Source organism: Mytilus trossulus, chromosome 11 (genome assembly GCF_036588685.1).
Source record: "Mytilus trossulus isolate FHL-02 chromosome 11, PNRI_Mtr1.1.1.hap1, whole genome shotgun sequence".
NCBI lineage: Eukaryota > Metazoa > Mollusca > Bivalvia > Mytilida > Mytilidae > Mytilus > Mytilus trossulus.
In genome coordinates this window covers 38,165,970-38,190,425 of record NC_086383.1, presented here as the reverse complement: position 1 = coordinate 38,190,425, position 24,456 = coordinate 38,165,970, and the positions used below count along the sequence as shown (strand labels likewise).

Here is a 24,456-nt window from a genome sequence, read left to right as displayed (position 1 = left end):
CTAGTCTAAAAGTTTAATTATTCTAGCTTCTTACAATTCCTAACCTAACAAATATTCAGGATTTACAAATATTCTCTCTGAATGCTGGAAAATCACAGCAAACAGGATACTTAACAAAATGTCCTTAACAAAATGGGAGAGAAAAAGGGGAATGGAGAAAGCATGTAACTTTAATTCGTGTACCTCAAAGAAACAGGTTAGCAAATGAAAGCTATCCTGAATAAATAGACCAGCTATTTATATGTACTTGTACAATTATATTAACTCAATTTTTGATTCTGATCTAAGCCTTAGAATACAAAGACTTATAGTGAACAGAACAAGTCCAAATATTTGATAATTTAGATAAATCAACTGCACAAACAATTGAAAGAACTACAGAAATGTGTATTCAAAAAGCCAAATGTTTTAAATTGCAGTAAAACTGCTTATAATCTCATGAAATACATGATTAAATACCAGCGTCTGCTAAATATGATGACTAACCGAAAATAAAGCAACGTCTCTCAAAGACTGACAAGACTCGAAATTTGAAGCACACTACATATATAGGTTGCTGTTTACAGAATACTTGATAGTACTTACAAACATTATTTCAGGCAGTTATTTTGTGTTTTCCACATATGTTGTTGACTTAAATACCACGCACAATCTGTATTTGATATTTGAACAATTCTTGGGGTCAGATATATGTAGAAAGACAGAACAAAACACTCATTGTAGTGCTACATTACACAATCGAGTGCGGTTATATCTATCTTTAATACGGTTATGTGTGGTGTACCATGTGCAATATGACAATTTACTGAACTACAAGCATGTTTTATATAGATGGTAGGTAAAGCTACCTTTACAACTATGTTTAACTAATGTTTACAGGAATTGCGTCTTTACATGTATTCGTTTATCAAAGTATAACACGTGCAGTTTCATTAAATGTTTGATTACAAAAATTGGCATTTATTTTTTTTAATGATATTTGGTGATTTCAGTTATTTTTTTGTATATTTATAACCACTGGTCTAGAACAAAAAAGTATGCTGCATATCCTACTTGTATACTCATTAATCGACACAAACAAAATTATCGTATGATGTTTGAGAAAAAAAAATGGGATTTTAAAACCTCATATTAATTCGTGATCTGACAATCGCATGACCAAATGCAGAGCTGTACAGGTGGTATCATGTAATTTGTACTAAATAACATTTATAACATTTATTTTGTAAATACACTAGACAGCATCAGTGTAGATATATCGAGATACGTTGTTTATAATTAATTCTACATAATATGTTGTACAAAAACAAATAAAAAAGATATACATTTTTTTAATTAATGTCATTACACGATGGTTTTCGTAAAAATTGTAAAAAAACCCATATCCGTTGTTTGTTCGTATTATTACTTAAACATGTAGTCGGACATGCTTAAGTCAATTGGCAGATAGTATGTACCGAAATTTACGCAGTTAATATCTTTTTATCAATAACTGTAATGTGCTTATAATGCAATAATATCAAACTGTGTTAATCCACATGTTTTGTGTCTATGTGGTAGTAGACTATCGTAAGACTATCTGCTCTTTTTTTCATGGTATTATACAATGTATATGCGTTTCAGACACCAATATGTACATTTGTCTGTTGAATAGTATACACTCCACTTGAAGAAAATCATTATTGCAATATAAGTATTTTTTTGTGTTCTTAATTGATACGTTTTAAATAAACACAGATCAATGTATATCAGACAACGTGACGAATAACACAACTCTTGTTATTGTAAATACAGCATGGTCATACTAAATGTTCATCTGGTTGTGACATCCATTGCAAGCATTCATAGATGTACTAAAAAAATCATTCTTGAATAATAATCATATGTAATTCGATACACTCATCATAGATACCAGGACTTAAGTTAGTAAATACGCCAGACGCGCGTTTCGTCTACAAAAGACTCTATCATTGACGCTCGAATTAAAAAAAAATTTAAAAAGGCCAAATAAAGTAGGAAATTGAAGAGCATTGAAGACCAAAATTCCTAAAAGTTATTGTTTTCGATATGTTTTTTAATTATATCTCTAATTTGAATGATATAATTATATAGCAAATGTTTCTAGATTTACAAAATAAAAAAAAGAATTGTAAGTCTCTTACCGATTTCAAATACATTGACCTAAGTAAAAAAATACACACACACGTAATGATGTGATTTGTCTTTATAATCTATCTTATATTGATACAATATGTTAAATTATTCAATTTGTAACATTTCAACGTTTCATTAAAAGTGCACATAAAACCTTTAACCTTGCTTTGATTGATCAAATGTGTTCATCAATTTTCTTTCATGGTGTATTAATATTCTTCCACAAACAACTTACAGACAGCTTTTACTCCATTTCAAAATGGCAAGAATTAGAAAAAAAGTATTACAGGATATAAGAAAAAAACTAAGACGTAAAACCACCAAACGATAGACGTGTAAAAAAATGAAAATTATGTCTCCGATTTTTGGATAAAGTAGTAGAATGCACCAGCATGGATTGCAACCTTGAAATGCGACAAGCAATTAAAAATACATATTATTTGAATTGCACTTCATAAAATCTAAACCAAACAACGCGTTAATACTACTATGTGCATGATTTGAATATGTATTACTAAGGTTCAATTGAGACCTACTTCTAAACCAAACTTAAAACAACATAATATTTTGACTGTCTAAAACTTCAAATCTTCTGGTCGAGTTTGTGTAAAACAGTAGCAGTTTTTCAAACTTAAATGTGTGTACTCAATAATAAATCCTCGGTTTTGACATATGGAAAAATTAAGGGTACTTTGCTTTTTGAATAGCGGTCATTTTGCCTTATCATCAGTCATTAAATTAGGATTATACATGCCCTTAAAGTACAATGTCAATATGCAAATTCTATGTCGAATCAATAGTTTGTCCACATTAAGATGAATTGTACAATTTGTTCGGCTTTTGTTTCGTATACAAATGAACATTTTCTACTTTGAAAACTTTCGGCCTTTTTAGTGCGAAATCAGAAGCGTAACCGTAGTTTGCTTGCTACTGTAGAAACAGAAATTTTTGTTGAGGATTAAATTTCGTTTATTTCGTTGAAAGAATATATCCACAAATTAAAACCCCAACGAAAATTTAATATTTATATAATATTACTGCAATTTATTAAAATCCATGAAATTAGATCCCCATGAAATCTTATTAACACACAAACACACGAAATTTCAACCCTACGACAATTAGTGTTATTACAGTGTATGAACTGACGATATTTTTAATTTTAATATGCGTTTGAACAGATTTATTTTGCTAGTGTATCAACTACGAATAAATTAAGCTGACTCAAATAAATGAAAAACAGTTTATCTTGAGATAATATTTTAATATCACACAACTGATTAAAAAAAACTACTGATCATATATTTTACTTTTCACAAACGGAATGAAACACATTCACACATAATGTGTTAGAACACAGACATCAAGGTAAGCGATATAAACCGTATGCTCAGATTAACTGGCATATAATAATACAGAAGCAAAACATTATGAACAGATGCAATAATATACTCTCTGCATAGACATGTTTCCGATATAGATAAGGTGAAAACCATCGTAAATCAAAATAAGATATAACATCAATATCATCTAACCTTGAGCGACATTTCTGTACATATTCATTTATATAGTCACTGTTCATGACTAAATACACTGGACTGAGTTTAACAGAAAATCTGTCAAATCTGTATTTTCTATTATTTGACAGAGACAAATTCTGAGTTCCATCAAATTCATAAATATATATATAGGACATGTGTTTGGTGTCAGACTGACTAAACATATTTCAATCCAGGAATGGGAGCAGGGTCTGACTATGAATTAACTTACTTACACCATATTATGCACAATGAATCTGTGAATTGTCAGATAGTTTGATGGTGTATACAACATTTCATACATAACTGTATAAGGACAGAACAAAACACCTATAAGTTATAGCAACTGTTCCTATTATACGATATCAAGCGCGTAGGAATATTAAGATAAAATAAAGCAGAAAACAAATATCGGACTTAAGAGTATGTTAACAAACGATGCACGTCTTTAAAGATAAAAAAATCGACATTATGACTTTCATATACTTCATAAACATCATAATTAAAAAATGTAAACTAAGTAGTTTCATGTGTATAGACAATCTGATTCCTTAATATCAAAGTATGAGATCAAGTAAAAATTGCATTTGTCATATCTCTTAAATCCTTCTGATAGACGTTGAAACGTATCATTTCCTTCAAATACTATAGTATTAACACAGCATGTTGGAATTTTAGGCTATTATCATGATTATGATGATTAGTGATACATAAAAGTCGTAACGTTTTAAGAAGTCTTACATAGAGTTCAGCATCTGATTATCTACACATCACGTGAGATGCATGTTATCTAAATGAAAATGTATAATGCAATTGACATGCAGTTCTGCCTTTTGTCTTGAAGGTAAACTTATATTTTACAAATAACTTTCAGAAAAGAGGGACGAAAGACACCAGAAACTTCATTCGATAAAGACAAACTTTAAATGAATTGACAAAACCTGTTTTACAAAATGACACCTAAGTTTTTTTTTTTTTTACTTTAATCTTATTTCAAGGAGGAATCCGCACATTTGAAATCTTACAAGTCAGACAGTTCGATGAGTTGATTGAATATGTGCTTACAAAGCGAAAAATGTATTTATTTGATATACGATTAAGCTTTCCGACATCTAATGATCTCAATATGAACAGCTTTGCTGGACAGGTGGAAGTAAAAAAAAAGTCATTAAAAAATTATCATCTGATGTGTTATATTTAAAGCCAAAAAAAATGACAAAGTATATCTCTTTCCCTAGAGAAAACTTTCGACTCGTTTAACATGCTGTGGTGGAAAAAATTTGTTATATCACTGTCGTGTATTGACTAGTATGTAATTGATAGAAGTGACTATTGCCATTTAAATGTTTCTTTTGCCCATTTCTGTCAAAAGGGTAACAATTATACACATTGTTTCCCGTGGGCCCAATAAGTAACCGTTACAATACAATATGTTCCTTTATCTAGCGTTCAGTTGTAGAAAACAAAGACATAATTCAATTTAGAAGTTTAGACATAGTCTATTGAAAAGAGGTGTCTAATCGTGTATAAATTATTATTGACAAGTTAGTCGAACAATTATCTTAACAAGAGATCAAAGAGTTAAAACGTCTGTAGTGTAATAAATAGTTGATCGTGTCATCAATATTCAACATCTCGTAGCACTATATATCCCCCTTAATGTGTATTGTATATATTGAAAGCAGATATGATGAAATATTTCCTAAAAAAATACTAAGACAATTTAGTATTGGAAATTCAATATGACATGTTGAACAATAATTGTGTTTACTATTTGAAAAGAAAGATTTTGTATTCAAAATTTAAGATTTAGCCGACTAAAACAAAAACAAAACAGAAATAAAAATGAGCAACGTATTGAAATAAGAAAACAAAAATAGTAAACAGTTAACATGGTAAACACCCTGCAAGTAATGAAAACTCAAAACAGAAAAATCAAAATGCCGTAAATCCTGGTGGATATGAAGTGCTCTGAAATGCTTACATGTTATGCTGCCTTATTATTTTACAACTCAAAATACGTTGGTACAGTATTTTTACTTAATACGCAATTACATAGTAGCCCATGTGTAAACAGTTGGTCTTACACTAGTGTACATATGTTTCATCAGATTTTTAAAACATCGGTAGTGTAATGATTTTCATTGAATTAGACACACGGTACTTGTGACTTTTGGTTAAAGGTGTAATACCACCAAATCATGCTACGTCACATCCGGTTGCATACGAAAGTAGGCCTAAAAAATATTCCCTTGAATTTGATAGTTGTAGAAAATTTACCATGCATTTCAATGCACTTAAATTTTTTCTGAGTCGTAAATATGTATGTTGGATGTCTGAAAGCATCATTCTTTTTTTATTTGATGGTCTATAAAATATTTTGGAACATTAAGGTTACATAGTTACTAAAGCAGGAAACCAGTAAATAACAGTGTAAAAATTGGGTTGTTTACTTCCGGCGGTGGTTATTTTCTTATATGCAATGAAATGTAGTGTGAAATTTTCACTGTATCACTGGAGAGGATTGAACTTTACACACGCAAGTATTTCTTTGGTTGAAATAAAGGTAAATACTGTACAATATTTTTAAAAGTGCTAATTTAACAAAGACTAATAGGGAAATGGTGGTATTACACCTAAACACAAACACAGTCTAGTTTGTTTTTGGTTGTTTTAATATCATTGCATATGGTGTTTAAGACTGTAGAAGCTTCATCATACTTATTTGACATTTCTGTAATCATAAAAAATATATGTTACATTATTGCATCATCAATGTATTGCCTTGAATTGAAACAATCCCATCTTGTTTTCCAACGATTTATCAATACATTTACTGTAATCAATTTTTAATTTCTAATGAATCAATTGAGAACTATTTTCAATGGACATTTGGAATCGGATGTTTAGCAAGTACAAAGAAATACGGGTTTAATCTATTTGAATTACTGAAACGTTTCGACATTCTGTCACAAACACGTCCATCATTCTGCTGTTTCGCCAAAAAAAAACAATGTGTTTTGAACCTATGTTTACCTCATATACATACACATATGCTTGGTACCTTAATAAACCTACAATCTCACATATATATATTTTAATAACATTTGTTTGGGAAAAAAAATGAAACAGCAGTACTCTTTGAAAATCACACAAAAACGTTGTGAGACGTAACAAACTTCATTATAGATACCAAAATTATTTTTGTTTGACGCCAGGAGCACGTTTCATCTTAAAAAACCTCATCAAAGACGTTCGAATTCAAAAACATTTTCGAGCTCTACGATATCGTTGCTATGGCAATTTCTTTAGATAATCTCTTTGAATGTCAAAACAATAGATTAGTTTATCATCATTGAACAATTTAATTTTGGATGTAACGCATCTTCTAATTGGCTGACATTGGTTTGCTTATCAGCACATAGACATAATTTTGTCATGTGCCAGTGAAGTCATCAATGGGGTTTTTTCATGGTTTTCTCCGGTTTTAAATGGAATTTAGAAGTAAATTATTAGAAATGACTGTAATATTTGTTTCTGTCAAATAAAAATAACATAAAAAATGTGATGCACAGTTTAAAATAACCGCTTATATTTCAGTCATACCTTGAATAAACAAAACTATCTCGATAGACATGTTTTCCCTTAGAATTAAATTAAAAAGACAAGCACATATACAAATGATTATTTTTCTTTTGTCCGGAGAATTGTATTTATTGACACGTGCATGCTATTTTAAGAAATCCTTTAAGTTCTTATTATTTGTCGAAATCAAAAATACTCTTAACAACATTAATTTTACCCTAATGAGAATACCATAGTGTAATGATATATTTATTTTTATTCATTAATTGAACTCGTTGCCTTCAACAGATGCTACATAAATTGGTTTTACAATGGAATCAAAGAACATTGAATTCACGATTCCACTTATATGAAAATATTTACCAAAAAGAAAACATTCATATAAACACAATAATAATCTGCAGATTTATGTAGCTAAATATGATATCTTTTTAACAGACAACTAGACCAGATCTAACAATTGCAAAGTCAGGTTTATATTTTTACTAGAGTTTCAATTATTCAAATTATTTAACAATCTGAAAACACTATAATAAGAAATAGTTAAACAAATGATATTACTAAAATTGTAAATGCAGCTCTTGTGATCAATAACATAGTTTTAGTATGGATAGTTCAATGTATTAGCTATTGTGACAAATGTTCTTCCAATCTTCTGTTCAGTGTTTTTTAACTCCGAACAGAAACAATGATGAAAATATTTTGATAATACACGTCTTGCCAATGGAAAACACTCTATTTTGTGTGTTTACAAAAAAAAACTAGCATTTGAAGAATATATTAAGAACATAATTGTCGTTAACAAATATGAGTAAAAATCAGAAACAGTGAGACGTATTCGTTGTGTTTTGACAGAGATATTTGATAACGGTCCACCAAATTGCATGGCTTCTGTAAAACCTGTATGTGTGGACAATGGAAAGAAACCCGTTATAAAATATTTAGTTTGTCTGCAGGTGTGTCTGTTATGCTGCAAACCAAATTACAAAATCTCAATATAGTTGCGTCTGTGTTATGATATGGTTATATTTATAAATAAACTGTTAAAAATATTTGAATTTTTGAAATACTAAGGTTTTAAGACCCCAGGCACGGATTACCTTAACTGGATTTGGCAAATCTTTTAGCAACTTTGGTCCTCAATGTTCTTCAACTTTGTACTTTATTTGGCCTTTATTTTTACTTTTTTTGGATTCGAGCGTCACTGATGAGTCTTTTTGTAGACGAAACGCGCGTCTGGTGTATATACTTAATTTAGTTCTGGTATCTATGACGAATTTATTTACCCTTGGTTTTAGCTCAAAAGTTTATTAACAATATCTTCAGCATTTGAATCAGTGATCTTTAAGTCATCGTCTACATGGCTAATTTCAGCTTTTGTCCTCTTTCTTAAAATACTCATGTTGGAAGGTTGTCTCATTATACAATGTAGTTATACACATGTAATGTAATTCTACAATTGTTTAGGACACAGATGGCAGATACTCAGTAGACACATAAGACATTAAAACACATCATACGGCTAGAAAGTTGTATCACACTAGTGCAGATATGACAAGAATACTTACCACAGTGTATAAACATATGCAGGGTTCCTATTCCGTAGATGTTTGTGTATCCGTAAAGATGTGTATATGTTTGTACAAAAACAATACAAACGTTGCTGTATTGATTTTTTTGTATGCATCTGTCCATCTTTAAATATGCATGCTAGTTTGTTTTAAAATGATGTTTCTCTATAAAGTTGTTCCTACAAGAATCACGAAGTAAAGTAGATGCATTGACAATGTATATAATCATACGTATAAGGTTTAATATATTTTATTTTCAAATGTAAAAATAAGTACTTATAGCTTGTGCCTGTTGCCATACATAAAAACAGATATTTTTGTAGAAAAAAAAAAAAAGATTGGAAGTTTCTTAAAATAAATATGAACTCGTCATACTATTGACTTTGTGAAAATGTCGTGTTACAGAATGAATGAGGGCCAAAAGATACCAGAGGAACAGTTAAACTCATAAATCGAAACTTAAATGACAACACCATGGTTTGAAATTGATGAGACAAATAATAGTACACAAGAAACAACACAGAAAACTGGGCAAAACGAACTTCACCAAAAAAATTGTGAAGATATCAGGTGCTATGGAAGGGTAAGGAATCCTGCTCCACATGTGTAAATTACACATTGGGCTGATCAAGGATTATCGGTTGGAATAGACGAATACATATAGAGTATGTAATTGATAGAAACAAGTGTAAAGTCTTTAAAATACATTAAGACGTCTTAACTAATCTCAAACCTACAGTTTAACCAAGTGTTTAAGGCTACAACAAGTAGTTACATTTTCACTGGGATCAGCTTTTCTTTTTTTTGCATCATTTTGTTTTTTTTGTTAGACAATTAATACTGATGGCTTTTTAATACTAACAAATATTCGTATGCATCTGAAACATTTACACAAATCTGTTAACATGCGTGTCACGTCATTACGTTATTTAACACGCAGTGCAATGGATTGGAACCATTACATAAAATTTTCAAAGAACTTAAGAGCACATTTATAATAATTATTTCTCAATTTGTAATGCATCCATTTAGAAACATCACATTTTAAAACTCATATTTTACCAAACGTTTGATATGAATGAATTTCTTTTCTCCACAATTGTCCATTACAAGTTATAACTGAATTTATAATTCTAATGTTTAACTCCAACATTATATTGGGAAAACTAATGAATATATGAGAACTGTCAAGTTAGCTTCTGAATCAGCTATTTATGTGCATACCGCATCTTAACATTGATGTACTACATTTGTATACTCAACTAGGTGGCGTATTTACATTTACCCAACTGATCATGTCGTGTTCCTTTAACACATGTAGTTACATATATAACACGTGTAGGTGTCATGTTTACCAACTCAAACGAAATGAAAGAGTCCCTAATTAATATTTGAAAAGATAAATGTTATGTTTGCGAGTCATCTATTTATGTTACATGTAGTCGTTGTATATATAAATAAAATTAAGTCTAAATTAAATCATAACTAACATTGACGGGTAGACTAAATCGATGTTAACAAAATTAAGACTCCTATAAATGTTGATTGATTTTTCTTTTTCTCATACTACAACACAGTAACTTAAAATTGGAATAAGTATGTTCTAGAAAGTAAAATCCTCTTTGCTGCATTCATGCATGATGCTTACTTTCTAACCACGGCAAATCTCAATTGATAACGGAATGAATTGTAGGGTCAATATAAGTAGAAAACAGAACACAACACGGTTTGTCAGATCGATTAGTTGGAAAATAGATTGTTTTTCATTTTTTTACATTTAAAAATGTCACTGATTGTATTTGTAATCATATTGTCAATCCACGCATAGTTATGTCTTCATTGTAGTTTAGCTAGCCGCAAAACCTGGTTCAACATATTAGTTTGTCATAAAATATCCCGTTGAATTGTTTATACATTTGTATACTAGTACATTTACAAATACATTGGAGACACACATAACTTAGAATTGCCCTTATGTGAACTAAAAGGCGAACTTTATGTGTAAATGCATGTCAGTATTAAGCCTACAAAAAACGATACGTGAATATATATGGAATGACGGACTATTAAATGAAGGACTTGCGATGGGTTTTTACTTTATGTGTTATTGTCGCTATGAATACGCCTTGCTATTTTCCGAAGGTCACAAAATTTACCTAAAAATTTCACAATTATTGGGAAGACTAACAAAAGATGTAAATATGTATGATGTTTTATGGAAATGAACAGTATATCGCTGGTTGATTAAAATACAGTTTAATCAATTCATAAAGATAATTTGAAATACGTGCAATATGTGATCCTGAAAATGATGATAACTTGAAGTCCCAATTATCTTTATTTTATAAAACCAATTATATTGACAAGCAGGTGCTAAGCTTACACGAGTTACAACAATTTATGGTATAAAAGTTCACATATAGTTCAATTTAATGACAGATTAGGACACTGATGTAAATGGCAATTTAAGGAGAATGTGGTTAGTGGGAGTAGACTCATTAGTTTTTATAACATACAACTAATCAGAAGAATCAAAGAATAAAGCAAAATTTTATACAAATTGACATTTTATTTATATCAAATGATACAACTTCGAAGAGATATTTATATTCATTGTTCATTAGTTGTTGTCAGCAGTCTATAATTCTTTTACACAATATTTTGTTAAGTTATATATACTCTGTTGTAAAGTTTTAGATACAAAATATGTTCACGATGTGCAGCTTTAATACACTGATACATTATGACATACTTACATTTATTATACATATCTTTGAAATCATTTGCAATTTTCCAGTTATAGTAGGGACTCTGTAGGAACGTCACGTTAAAAACCTATATCTGCCGCAATGCATTTTTCGCATTTGCAACGTTTTTGTAACTGCAAAATAAACAACTTTTCCCTCACTGTAAAAAATAAATAAAAATAGCTTGAGAAACTACAGTATCTGCGCTTTTTAATTCAGTAAGAATCTTATGTTTCAACGTGTACATTAGCTTGCAGTAAATCTTTGAACTATGATAAGAGTTGCCGTAAACGTCAGTTTTCAGCTATCGAGACAGACAAATGCTAACCCTTTCCGTTCCTCGCGCTATTTATAGAAAGGTAAACAGACAACGAAAATTGACACACAAATGCAGAAATAAACCAAGAATCTGATTTTGTAAGTATCTCGAGTAAAATTGTAGAAGAAGGTAAGAAATTATTGATATAAACGACATTTTTTTAATGTTTTTGCCAAAAATAAGTGTTATTTCTAAAAATAATGGGGGGATCCATACTTTTCCAAAATCTAGAATATTTTCTCCGTAAGATCATGTTGGCTATGTGTTGATCTGTTCTACAAGAGCAAGGCGCGACCCTGGTAAAGATGGTATGTTTCGTCTAAGAAAAGGAGAAAAAAGATAGCCGTGAACGTTCACGACGTTACAAACCACGAGAAATATTTTCTCAATGGAATTATAAAATCGGCGCTCCGTAGAAGTGTCTTCCTATTTTACAAATTTGATATCGGTGATTAACAATTATTTTCTACTGTGTTTCAATTTCTTCACGAAGAAAACTATAGTATTATACTCTTCACACTGATAATCACTCGCTCGAAATCACTCGAGGATAACTGTTATCGACAGTGTAGACGAATTTCTGTTGGTTTGTAATTCAGACATATGGGTTAATTCCCTTTCCAAGTAAAACTATTGAGGCACTATGCGGGATAATAAATAAAAATAGCTTCATTCAGAGTCGGCAGGACAATTAAAAAGCTATATAGTTCCATATATTTTTTTAACTGCCATAATATAATTCCCAATGAACTGCATTATATAATAGATGACAGAAGGCTGTAATGTTTATATTATATTTGCAAATCAGAGAAAAGAATATAATTATGTAAATTGTCAAAAAACAATTTAATATTAAGTAGTATTTTTTTTATTATTATTTTCTTGTTTGTAATTAATATGTACCGAAGGGCCCTTTAATTATTAATAGAATGATTTTTTTATTTGATTTGTAGTTCAAATATTGTAAAAATATTTATTATAAAAAGGAAGATGTGGTATGATTGCCAATGACACAACTCTCCCCACTAAGTTAGGAGACACAGAAATTAAAAACTATAGGTCACTGTATAGCCTTCAATAATGAGCAAAGCATGTACCGCGGCATAGAAAGCTATATTAAATGGCATTGAAAAGACAATGTAATTAAACGAGAAAACTAACGACCTAATTTGTGTACAAAATGAACAAATTCAAACATGTATGTCATAGACAAACGACAACTATACTGAATAACAGGCTCCTGACTTGGGACAGGTACGTACATACAGAATGTGGCGGTGTTTAATATTTTAGCTGGATCTTAAGTCCTTTTGCTGCCATTTGATATCGATAATTTATTGAAAAAATATATAAAATGTCTCAATATATTTGAGTATGATAAATTATTGATAAATAAATGTGACCAAATTTACAATGGCAATTGCTGGTAATCATTTGATACCTCTGTTGCATAGATTTATATTTGAAGTACAACAGTGACCATCAAAATTACAAACTTATTAATTAAAAGCAGCAACCTTTCCCGTAAATACATTTAATTTAAAGAACATTTGTAAAGGATCAAATCAAAGAAATTGCACATATGTAAATAAAACACAAACTTTATTTCTCCTTTCAATAAGTTTAAATTACCTTGACTTCAATCGTTCCATTAGTATTAAAACCCACTATAGAGAGTGATGTGTTTTCTGACTGTGTTGGGTGTATAAACACGCAGGAACGACCAGTGGGGATGGAGACTTAGTTTAATCATAATGCATTAGATTGAAACTGGTTTGCTTTCTGAATTTAAAAAAATCCTTGCAATGACTCATGCCAGCCATGTTGTTGTTCTCTAACAAGCAAACCTCAAGCCGGCCAATTGACAACATAACATCAGCATGTACTCAACCACACATGGTTAAAGCCAGGCATATAAGCAAAAAAAATCATAATTCTACAAGGTACATGTAAAAAGGATTTTTAAATGTCTGAAATATTTTTGGTATTTAAACCTTTTTATGAAAGTAGGTTAATTAAATACATTGTCATATTGACAAAGTGACATCATATCAGTTTGCAACTACAGAAAACTATACTGGACATTGTTTTTAAATTTAGTATTCATCAGATCTAAACAGTATTTCATATATTTGTTTTGTATCCTCCTGAATATATTGAAATATTTGCCACTTGACATTAATCAACCAATCTATATCGTTGATCCTCCTGAACATAATGAAATATTTGCAACTGGGCATTAATTAACCAATCTATATCTCTGGTCCTCCTGAATATAATGAAATATTTGACACTGGGATTAATTAACCAATCTATATCTTTGATCATCCTGAATATAATGAAATATTTGTGACTGGGCATTAATTAACTAATTTATATCTTTGATCATCCTGAATATAATGAAATATTTGTGACTGGGCATTAGTTAACCAATCTATATCTTTGATCCTCCTGACTTTAATGAAATACTTACCACTGGACATTCATCAAACGATCTCATATTCCTTACAAGGAAGATTCTCCTTTCTTTCTTTTTTTTTAATATTCTAAAATGAAAAAGAGTTTATATAGGTATAGAACAAATGGTTTTTATTTCTACTATTTTATACTTTCAGGCTGTGAAACAACTGCTGAGCAATAAGATGGAACTAGCTGTTTGATGGTGTTTGATGAAGGATTTTTTTTATTCAGGCTTAATTAAGAACATTTTGAAAAATTAGTCTGTCTTGTCTTTGTACTTGTTATATAAAGCCAACGTAAAAAACCCCAAATAAAGCATTTTATTCTTGATCTTTTATTATGATTTAATCTTTTTTTGGCTAACATGGAATTCACGATCTATGGATAATATAAGAAGATGTTGTATGAGTGCCAATGAGACAACCTTCCATCCAAGTCACAATTTGCAAGAAATGAAAAACTATTATAAATCTAAGTACTGTCTTTAACACGGAGCTGAAATAGGCTGACACTGAACAGTAAGCTGCAATCCCTTTAATGAATGTGACCTACAGAATTGTACTATTCGCTGGATTTGTTATAGCATGAGCAACACGATGAGTGCCACATGTGGAGCAGGATATACTTACTTTTCCGGAGCACCTGAGACCCCACGTTTTTGACGGTGTTTGTGTTGCTTATTCTTTAGTTTTTTATTTTGTTTCATGTGTACGATTGTTTGTCTGTTTATCTTTGACTGTTCCTCTGGTATTTTTCGCCCTTCTTCTTCAAAAGGCCCTAAAATATGACTAATATAAAACCATTCAAAATTGCATTTATATTAAATTCTTTCCTTTTGCACTTCTATAAGACCTGCTCCATTATGATGGGTTGGGGTTCAGAGGGGTACAATTGCTAAATTCCGAGTTTACTTTTGTCCATTTCGATTTCCAGGGCCTTATTTGACAATGTCTCATCTCAAAATCCCGATAAAATTACATGTTTTTATATTTTTGAAAAATACATTGATTGATGAATGTGCACTGTTCAAAGCAACCAGTCTGAGTGTCTGTTGTGCAGAATCCCTTTCTTAAATAAGTTGTCCAGTTTGAGCTAAAAAAAAAAGAAGGTAAAAAATGTTCGTGGGTTACTTGATAGTGCATTGTACACGTTATAACTCTTCATAACTCTGCAACTTTTGTAGAACTAGTCTGCAGCCAGGATACAATGTCAATAGATATAGGATGATGTGGTATGAGTGCCAATTTTTTTTTTTATATAAAGTCTATTTAGCTATGTGTTATCGTTGATCACCGCAGTGACGGACCAAAGCGGAGGGTTCTGGGGGTTGGAACCCCCTCCTTTTTTGGACGATCAATGCATTTAAATGGGGACATATAGTTGGAATCCTCACGCCCTCCCTTGTCCTAGTTTGGGAACCCATCTTTTTAAAATTACTGGATCCGCCCCTGCATGCATGGCGAACAGTAACTGACATTATTCTGTATATAACTTTGTGGAGTGCTTTGAAACAAGATTGTGTAACGCCAAAATCAAACACATTTTTGGGGATTAAAGTCAGAAGCTTTGGGAGAGTTACTTTTATAACAATACGAATACCCGATGAATGAAAACCCTGATTTACTGGACGTATATACACATAAATCCAGAATTAATTACATTAAATCCAAAAATCCCTATGATGATATACTTCGTTTCCGGTATCGGAAGTTAAAAAAAAGAGGTCCGACCCCCTCTTCCCCCCCCCATTTTTTCCGTCCCCCTTTTCTCCTTTATGTTCTAAAGTTTTAAATGCTTATTTGTTTTGTCATTTCCACCAAATCAGTTACAATCATAAACAAACTTTAAGTAATAAAATAAAAATTGTCCTGCTAAATATGTTCAGTTTTAGTCAAATTTATTTTTCCAGTTTTACAATCTAAATACTATTATCTCTGTTTATTTCCTTTTTAAATCTTTTGAAAAAGCTGATAACGACAACATAAGCTTTAGTAAACAGAAAAAAATACTTTTAAAGACAATGTATCCAAGTTTTCAACATTTTTACACTTTTTGTACATGTATATTCAGTTGGCATTCAGGATGAAGAAATTTTGACAGAAAAAAATTGTATTGTCATCAAATTCCGACACGTGCTAGGGGTCAAAGGTCAAATGATTTTCTGAAACCATGTACGTTAAATTTCTTCTGCCATATGGTTCATTCAAATAATACATTGATATTAATTACGAAATACTCCTATAAAAATCCCACAGAGTCCCTAGTTATAGAGAATCGCATCATAGCGAGGCATTATGTGAGAACAGGGGAAACGACTAAGAAATGCAGATTGGGACACAATAGACTGAACAAATATCAATAAAGATTCAAATATGTGTAAAAGAAAATGAAAGTGAGGTATTTTTTATAAACATATCGGCAAACGACAACTGTTTTATAGCGCAGTGTATCTAATCAAGTTTCCTCAGGTCAATGAGGTGTCTTCTGCGGAAAATGTATCTTCTATCAGAAAATAATGGCCTTCAAAGTTTAGGCAAAATGGTGTTGAATCCCTATTATTCACCTTTTCAAAAGATAAAACTGGCAAAACTAGTGACATGGGCGTGCGTATTTCTCCACTCATACTGTATTGACTGACTTGCAAGTATTGTGTCTAACATATATGCTACAAAAAAGACGAAATTATATGGCAAGATGTATAATAAATATATCATAATGTATACAATATGTCTTAGGCTCAAAATACAATACGCGTTTGTATATTATTTACATAACTCTTGAGTTTGGAAAAATGTATTAACACATAATCGATTTGCTTTCTTCTTTACGCAAACTAAAGATTAACTATATATTATCTTCATTTAATTTCCGATTTTTATTGAAATTCCGAACAATCTTTTACTTCAGAAGTTTAATAATATTTAAAGATTTATCATCCAAATGGTATTGGTTAAACATAAAGTCAAAACTGTCAATGTTCACAGATGTGACTAGCACATACAAAAAATAACACTTATGTATTTATTTTGAAAGGTTTATTGCAGAGATGATCTTATGAGTCTTTTGATCTCTGTCATGTTATCGGGCATACATTCCGTATTTTCAGTTAAAATTCTATAAATTGTTATATCCTATGATTTTTTTGTAAAAATACTAGAACAAAAAAGTCTCTTAACATTATTGTCGTAGTATAAATATTTACTTAACAGATGCGCAAATCGACAAAAGTATATTTGTTATGATGTTCGAAAAACAAAATGAAGTTGAAAATCATACACATTGTTAGTTAACTTACATACTAGCAAATGACCAATAGCTTGACGACATTGGGACAACATCTCAGAGTTTCACATGCGATGGTTTAATTTTTGCAACCCCACATGTATGAAAAAAAACATAAATGGTGTCAGTGTGGATCTAATGAGCTACGTGGTTGGTGATTAAGTCTTTAGAGATTTTTATGTAATGCTCAATTAATCTTCCGATTATCTTGAGAATTGTTCGAAAATCATATCCTTTGTATGAACCATTTAGTAATACAAGATTTTTTTTCTTCAGAAAACGTGTAGTACAACGCGACTTTTACTATTGTAAATAAACCACAAAAATAACGCAAATATTTACTTCAATCCATTGCAAGGGTTCTATGATGAACTAAAATCAATTGAACTATCTTTGAGGTTCTTAAATCAATTGCACGGGATCTGTGATACACTCAAATTCATTGTACGGGATCTGGGATGTATTTAAATCCATTATATGGGATCTGTGATGTATTTAAATCAATTGCACGGGATCAGTGATGTACTTACTTATAATTTGAGATTATTAATCACAAACAACGAGTTCATTAATCCTGCCGTAAATATGGATGATGGTTTCATAATTTAGCATCGTATATGTTTTAACCTCAAAGTGCAAAATTGAACAGAATAGTAAATGCAAAATTTAACAGAATAGTAAATGCTGGCAATCGATTTTAAGTATTTTAACTGAATAGCAAATTTCTACAGATGATACAAAATGGGTATTCCTTTATTTGTAATTAATTACAATCAGCGTCAATAAGCTAAAAACTATAAATTAATAGTTTTGTTTTGAAAGCTACACACTAATGATATTGTTTGTTAAACTGTATAAAAGCCCTTTTGATACAATACTAAGATTTCAATAAAACATGTGTAATGTTTCGTATATATGAATACACATTAGACTGCATCTGTTTTTGGTTTGAACGTTCCGAATAAACGTAGTTCTTGCTAATTTATATTTTAAGGTAGTTCGGGGGTTTAAATTTTCGCGCCGTCTGCGCATAAAGTTGCGCATTGATATCATAAGTGATGTACAGAGTCGTAATTTTCCGTAACAGTAAAATATGATCATTTAAATAATCTCTTTTATTCAAATGCATTGAGAAAGAGTTGAATAACTTTTAAATGCAATTTTAAAACTTAATAAAATTTATTGTTACAATTGTCATTGTTGAAATAGGACTTCCGTTCTAAAAATAAATGCCATGTTTTTGACGAAGGAGAAGAATAAAAAGAGAATAACTTACATTTATCGAACACGTGAACTGCTTTTCATGAATACTGTAATGCAGATCGAAATTATAGATAACGATCTTCATTTTGGTAGCTTATGAAGCAGTTTCACTCTTGTCTTACATTAGAAAAGGTCCGACAAACATGCGAAAGATGATGTAAACAAAACATGAAAAAGAGGAAATTTAAACTGACAAGTAAGTACTATTGAATTGAATATAAATGTTCAAGAGCGATTCACGACCACTGAAAAATAACATGCAAGCGTAAATAATTTCAGAACAATATCCGTGTCGAACAACAAAACAATGACCCCTCCCCCTTTTCAGGCTAAAAATGAATTATTAATGCAACCAAAATCATAGCTCATGGTACTTTTATCATGTAATAGATTTGAAATTTGTGGACCTGAGAAATATGTCATCTGCATAGGGTTCAGACCATTTAGGTTTCTGGGAGTAAAGGTCATGATTATGTCTCGGTATACATGTAAGACATGTAATACACCTTATAGCTATTTGTCCACCATTACTGGATATCACACAGGTTCCCGTACATTTTGACATCATAAAACAAAATATCTGATGTCACAATGGAAAAGTGATTGTTGAATGCGTCAAAAGGTCAAGCGACCAGGTTGGCCGGCCAAGTAGGCTAATAGCGATGAGGTGTATTACATGCAAATGCAAAAAGAATTTTCTTGTTGTAAACCTGGAGTATTCAAATGTGAATGGAGTTGATTTTGCCGGGATTCCAGTTATAACATTTTTCGTTAAGAATGCACACTTAAAATTTGGACATGTTAGAACAAAACCCATCTATATAAAAAAAAGATGTGGTATGATTGCTTGGATGAGACAACTTCAATATATTCAAAAAGAGACCAAAATGGCACCTACATAAACAGCTATAGGTCACCGTACGGCCTTCAACAATAATCAAAGTCCATACCACATACATGTATATATATACTAGTCAGCAATGAAAGGCCCAGATTTGACAATGTAAATTGTACATGATGTACATGTACAAAAGTCAAACAAGAAAACAACGGCCTTATTTGTATATAAAAAAATGAATGAAAAACAAATATGTAACACATAAACAAATGACAACCACTGAATTACAGGCCCCTGACTTGGGACAGACACATACATGAATAATGTGGAGAGTTTAAACAAGTTAGCAGGATCTAGACCGTATAAATATTTTTTTAAAATGAATCATTTCACAAAACTACCTTTCTTACCAATGGTCTGGATTGAGGGTCCTTCATTTCATTCCTAACTAATTCTTTATACGATTTATCTCTATTTATTTTTTTCCCATTTTTCTGTACTTCTTATAATTTAACAACCCAGTTTTTCTTCATTGTTACATGTATGTCTATTTTCTTTTATTTACAAATGTATTGTGACTCATAAAGTGGCGAAAAGTATATTGTTTTGGCGAAAGAGGTGTCGAAAAAAATAATTGACCCAGGGGAAACCCTGATTGTGAACATTACATGCATTATTCTCTATTTTTAAACCTTTTCCTTACCCCCCTATAATATATTTGATCCCACAGAATCTTCATGAGAGAAAAACAAAACTTCTACTACCTAAACAGAAAAAGTGGTCTTGTCATAAAGTGATATTTTTCTAAATTTAAAAGCTTGTTAGGGGTCTACACAGTTATTTCGAAGAGCATTTCTTTAATATGTTAAAGACATTAACATGATTAAATGCAAACTTTAAAAAAATACACCTGCACTAAGTGGGTGTCATTTTCTTTTCAATGATGGCTTCAGACATTTTTTGGAGGGTCTCACTAATTGGCGAAAACAAGCGTCAAGAAGCGACAACAAGCGTCAACAAGCGACAAGAAGCGACAACAAGAATTATTTTAGCGACAACAAGCGACAAGACTACTATTTAGCGACAAGAAAACATTTTTTTTTATTAGATATACAGAAATTTGAATGTAATGTTTTTTTTTAATTTACGAGCAGATATGTCTAATTAAAAAATGTTTTATAGATAGACGAAGAAATGAAACATTTGTCAGGAAGAAAGATATTGTGAAGTTTTTATTAGTATATTGGTAGATGAAGAAATTAAACATTTGTAAAGAAGAAAGAGATTGAGCTTCCTTTTATTATTTTTTAATATGAAGAATATGTATAAGATAATGTATGTATCTGTTTTCATCAAAGTCAAAGTATGAATAAACGAATGGAGATATATATGGAGTGGGCATAATGGAATATAATATTTTGATTCATTTGCTTAATACTATGCTCTAAGTGTACTCTTGTTATGTCAATTCGGTGCTTTATTTGTAGAACTCTCAGCCACGCTTTGCCATCTTTATTATTTAAGCGTGTTTCCAGACCCCACGACGAGGACGTGGTTCTACCTTGGGGTCACTATATTTTATTTTAATTTTTTTAATAATACGTCATTATATAGTAATATCAAGGATTTGTATAGTATAAACTATACAAATCCTTGGTAATATGTACATTCCTATCTAACATAATATTTATACATTTTATGCATGGTAGTCCCATCATTTTTGATAAGCCGTAGATTTTTACCACTAAAGTTCACTGTAAAAAAAAACAAAAAAAAGGTCAACTTTCCTTTGAAGGATTTATTGAAACAAAAACTTTAGATGTGGCTTCACCCTAAAGTAATAACAGTACACACAATGCGGAACATCAAATGAGATTAACGACGCGCGTGTCCCCTGTTTAATTGCTACAATAACATCAAATTAACACCTTGAACGTTGTACAAGCGTCAGACTATACAATTACACGCGCCAGAATATACAATCATTGTAAATAGTGAACACCTGTTGAAAACTCAAGATTGTCCTTAATTTCCTTTCATCTTCAATCAATATGCATAAACATGATAAATATCGTTTAATGAGGCAATACACAAATAAAAAGATGAAAACATTCACATTTCAATTTATTTTTCCTCTTGTTTGGTTTCAGTTCTTTGTATTTTGTCAATATTTTCGGGACAATGATGCACAAATAATTCATTTTCCGATAATTTTGCAATAATTAATTAAAATTAAATAAAAATGTTTTCTTGTCGCTAAATAGTTTCTTGTCGCTTGTTGTCCCAAAAATAATTATTGTTGTCGCTTCTTGTCGCTTGTTGACGTTTGTTGTCGCTAAAATTATTGTTGTCGCTAATTAGTGAGACCGTTTTTGGAAAATGATGCAGTCATTGTTCCATTACTGCCGACCTGAACATCATTACATTTCTCTGCCTACCGCGCTTGGTTTCGTATTTACTATTTTCCATACAAACTGGAATCTGCTTGTGTTATCATTATGTATGATCATTGTGTAGTAATCAGCCAGGAACCAGTTTACACTCGGTTTCATATTTACTATTTCACAAACTAACTGGTTTCTGCTTGTATTCAACTACACTCGAACAAAGTGTTGTAGTTTGACGGGAACCAGTTTAGAATTTGTAAACTACAAAACTCATTTTCAGAGGTCAAAACATCTCTTAGATGGCCGATGACCTCCAAATTTTATTTCAATTTTATGAAATAGAGACAACAAGCTATACAGTATGAAAAAATGAGCCACTTCTGTCGTTTATTTTGCTCTGAAAATTCCATCAAAGAGATTTTATGTCTGTTTTTCCTATATTTAGCCTATTTGCACTCATTTTCAGAGGTAAAAAAATCTCTTGGATGGCCGGTGACCCCCAAATTTTATTTCAATTTTATAAAGTAGAGACACCAAGCTATACAGTATGAAAAAATGAGCCACTTCTGACATTTATTTTGCTCTGAAAATTCGATCAAAGAGTTTTTATGTCTGTTTTTCCTATATTTAGCGTATTTGCACTCATTTTCAGAGGTAAAAAAATCTCTTGGGTGGCCGGTGACCCCCAAATTTTATTTCAATTTTACAAAATAGAGACATCAAGCTATACAGTATGGAAAACATGAGCCACTTCTGTCTTTTATTTTGCTCTGAAAATTCCATCAAAGAGATTTTATGTCTGTTTTTCCTATATTTAGCCTATTTGCACTCATTTTCAGAGGTAAAAAAATCTCTTGGGTGGCCGGTGACCCCCAAATTTTATTTCAATTTTATCAAAAAGAGACATCAAGCTATACAGTATGAAAAAATGAGCCACTTCTGTCGTTTATTTTGCTCTGAAATATCAAACAAAGAGATTTTATGTCGGTTTTTCCTACATTTAGCCTATTTGCACTCATTTTCGGAGGTCAAAAAATCTCTTGGATGGCCGGTGACCCCCAAATTTTATTTCAATTTTATAAAATAGAGACATCAAGCTATACAGTATGAAAAAATGAGCCACTTCTGTCGTTTATTTTGCTCTGAAAATTCAATCAAAGAGATTTTATATCTGTTTTTCCTATATTTAGCCTATTTGCACTCATTTTCAGAGGTAAAAAAATCTCTTCGGTGGCCGGTGACCCCCAAATTTTATTTCAATTTTATCAAAAAGAGACATCAAGCTATACAGTATGAAAAAATGAGCCACTTCTGTCGTTTATTTTGCTCTGAAATTTCAATCAGTGTATTTGTGTCAATTTTCCCTATAATTTCCTATAACCTATTTGTACTCATTTTCAGAGGTCAAAATATCTCTCAGATGGCCGGTGACCCCCAATTTTTTTTGCATTTTTTCATTTATAATACTTCAAAGTTAAATTTCACAAAGTATCAGAAAATTCTGTCGATTTTTTTCTATACCCCTGAACTACCTTAAATGTTATATTTAGAAATATAAGAATTGGTTGCTTTGTTTTTTTTATGAGATGAGGCACTGATATTAGCATGTACAATAGTATTAGACACTGCAAAAAGGATGCATCGCTGATACAACCAACAATGGAAATTTATATTGCATATTACATGTATTAGGGTTATTGGTTAATCCAGATAATTGCTAAAGTATCATTAACATTAAACATGGACACAATCCCCCTATCAATTCTATCAAATGCATAAATCTATAAGTGCATTGAATTAACATTCTTTAAACGGTTCAATAAATAGTGCTTATATTTTGTCTTTATGATGCGAACTTACATTGTAATTAGTAGTATGTGCTAAAAAGTTAAAGTAATTCTGAACACGAACTTATTTCTTTTTATTTCTTGCAAGATTCAACAATGAAGATACAATCAACTTGTTTTTGAAGAATTAAAATACAGCATAGTCGTAAACATGGTAAACACACAAGACACTCAAAAGTACCAATAAACATACAAAAAAAACACGTGAAACGAAGATTAAATTATGTCATCAAACATTGCAAAAAAAAAGGTAAATATACATATTGTTGAAAAATTAATACCGATGGACTAAAAATTTCGCATACATCTACAACATTTATACTAAGTATTTAACTTGGTAGACACGTCATTACGTAATATAACATGCCATGCAGAGGATCAGGATGATTACATATCATTTTCAAGTAATTTGGAGCACATTTAAAAAAATAATTTTCAATTTGTAATGCATCCATTTAAAGAGTT

At 30.9% G+C, this 24,456-nt stretch overlaps 1 long non-coding RNA gene across 1 annotated transcript; it reads left to right on the top strand.

The window, feature by feature from the left end:
- The first annotated feature begins 11,863 nt into the window (after nucleotides 1–11,863).
- On the top strand, nucleotides 11,864–14,711 carry LOC134690346 (uncharacterized). Its single transcript, XR_010101914.1, has 2 exons — nucleotides 11,864–12,012; nucleotides 14,530–14,711. It is a non-coding gene; the product is annotated as an uncharacterized LOC134690346 (long non-coding RNA).
- Nucleotides 14,712–24,456: the final 9,745 nt, after the last annotated feature.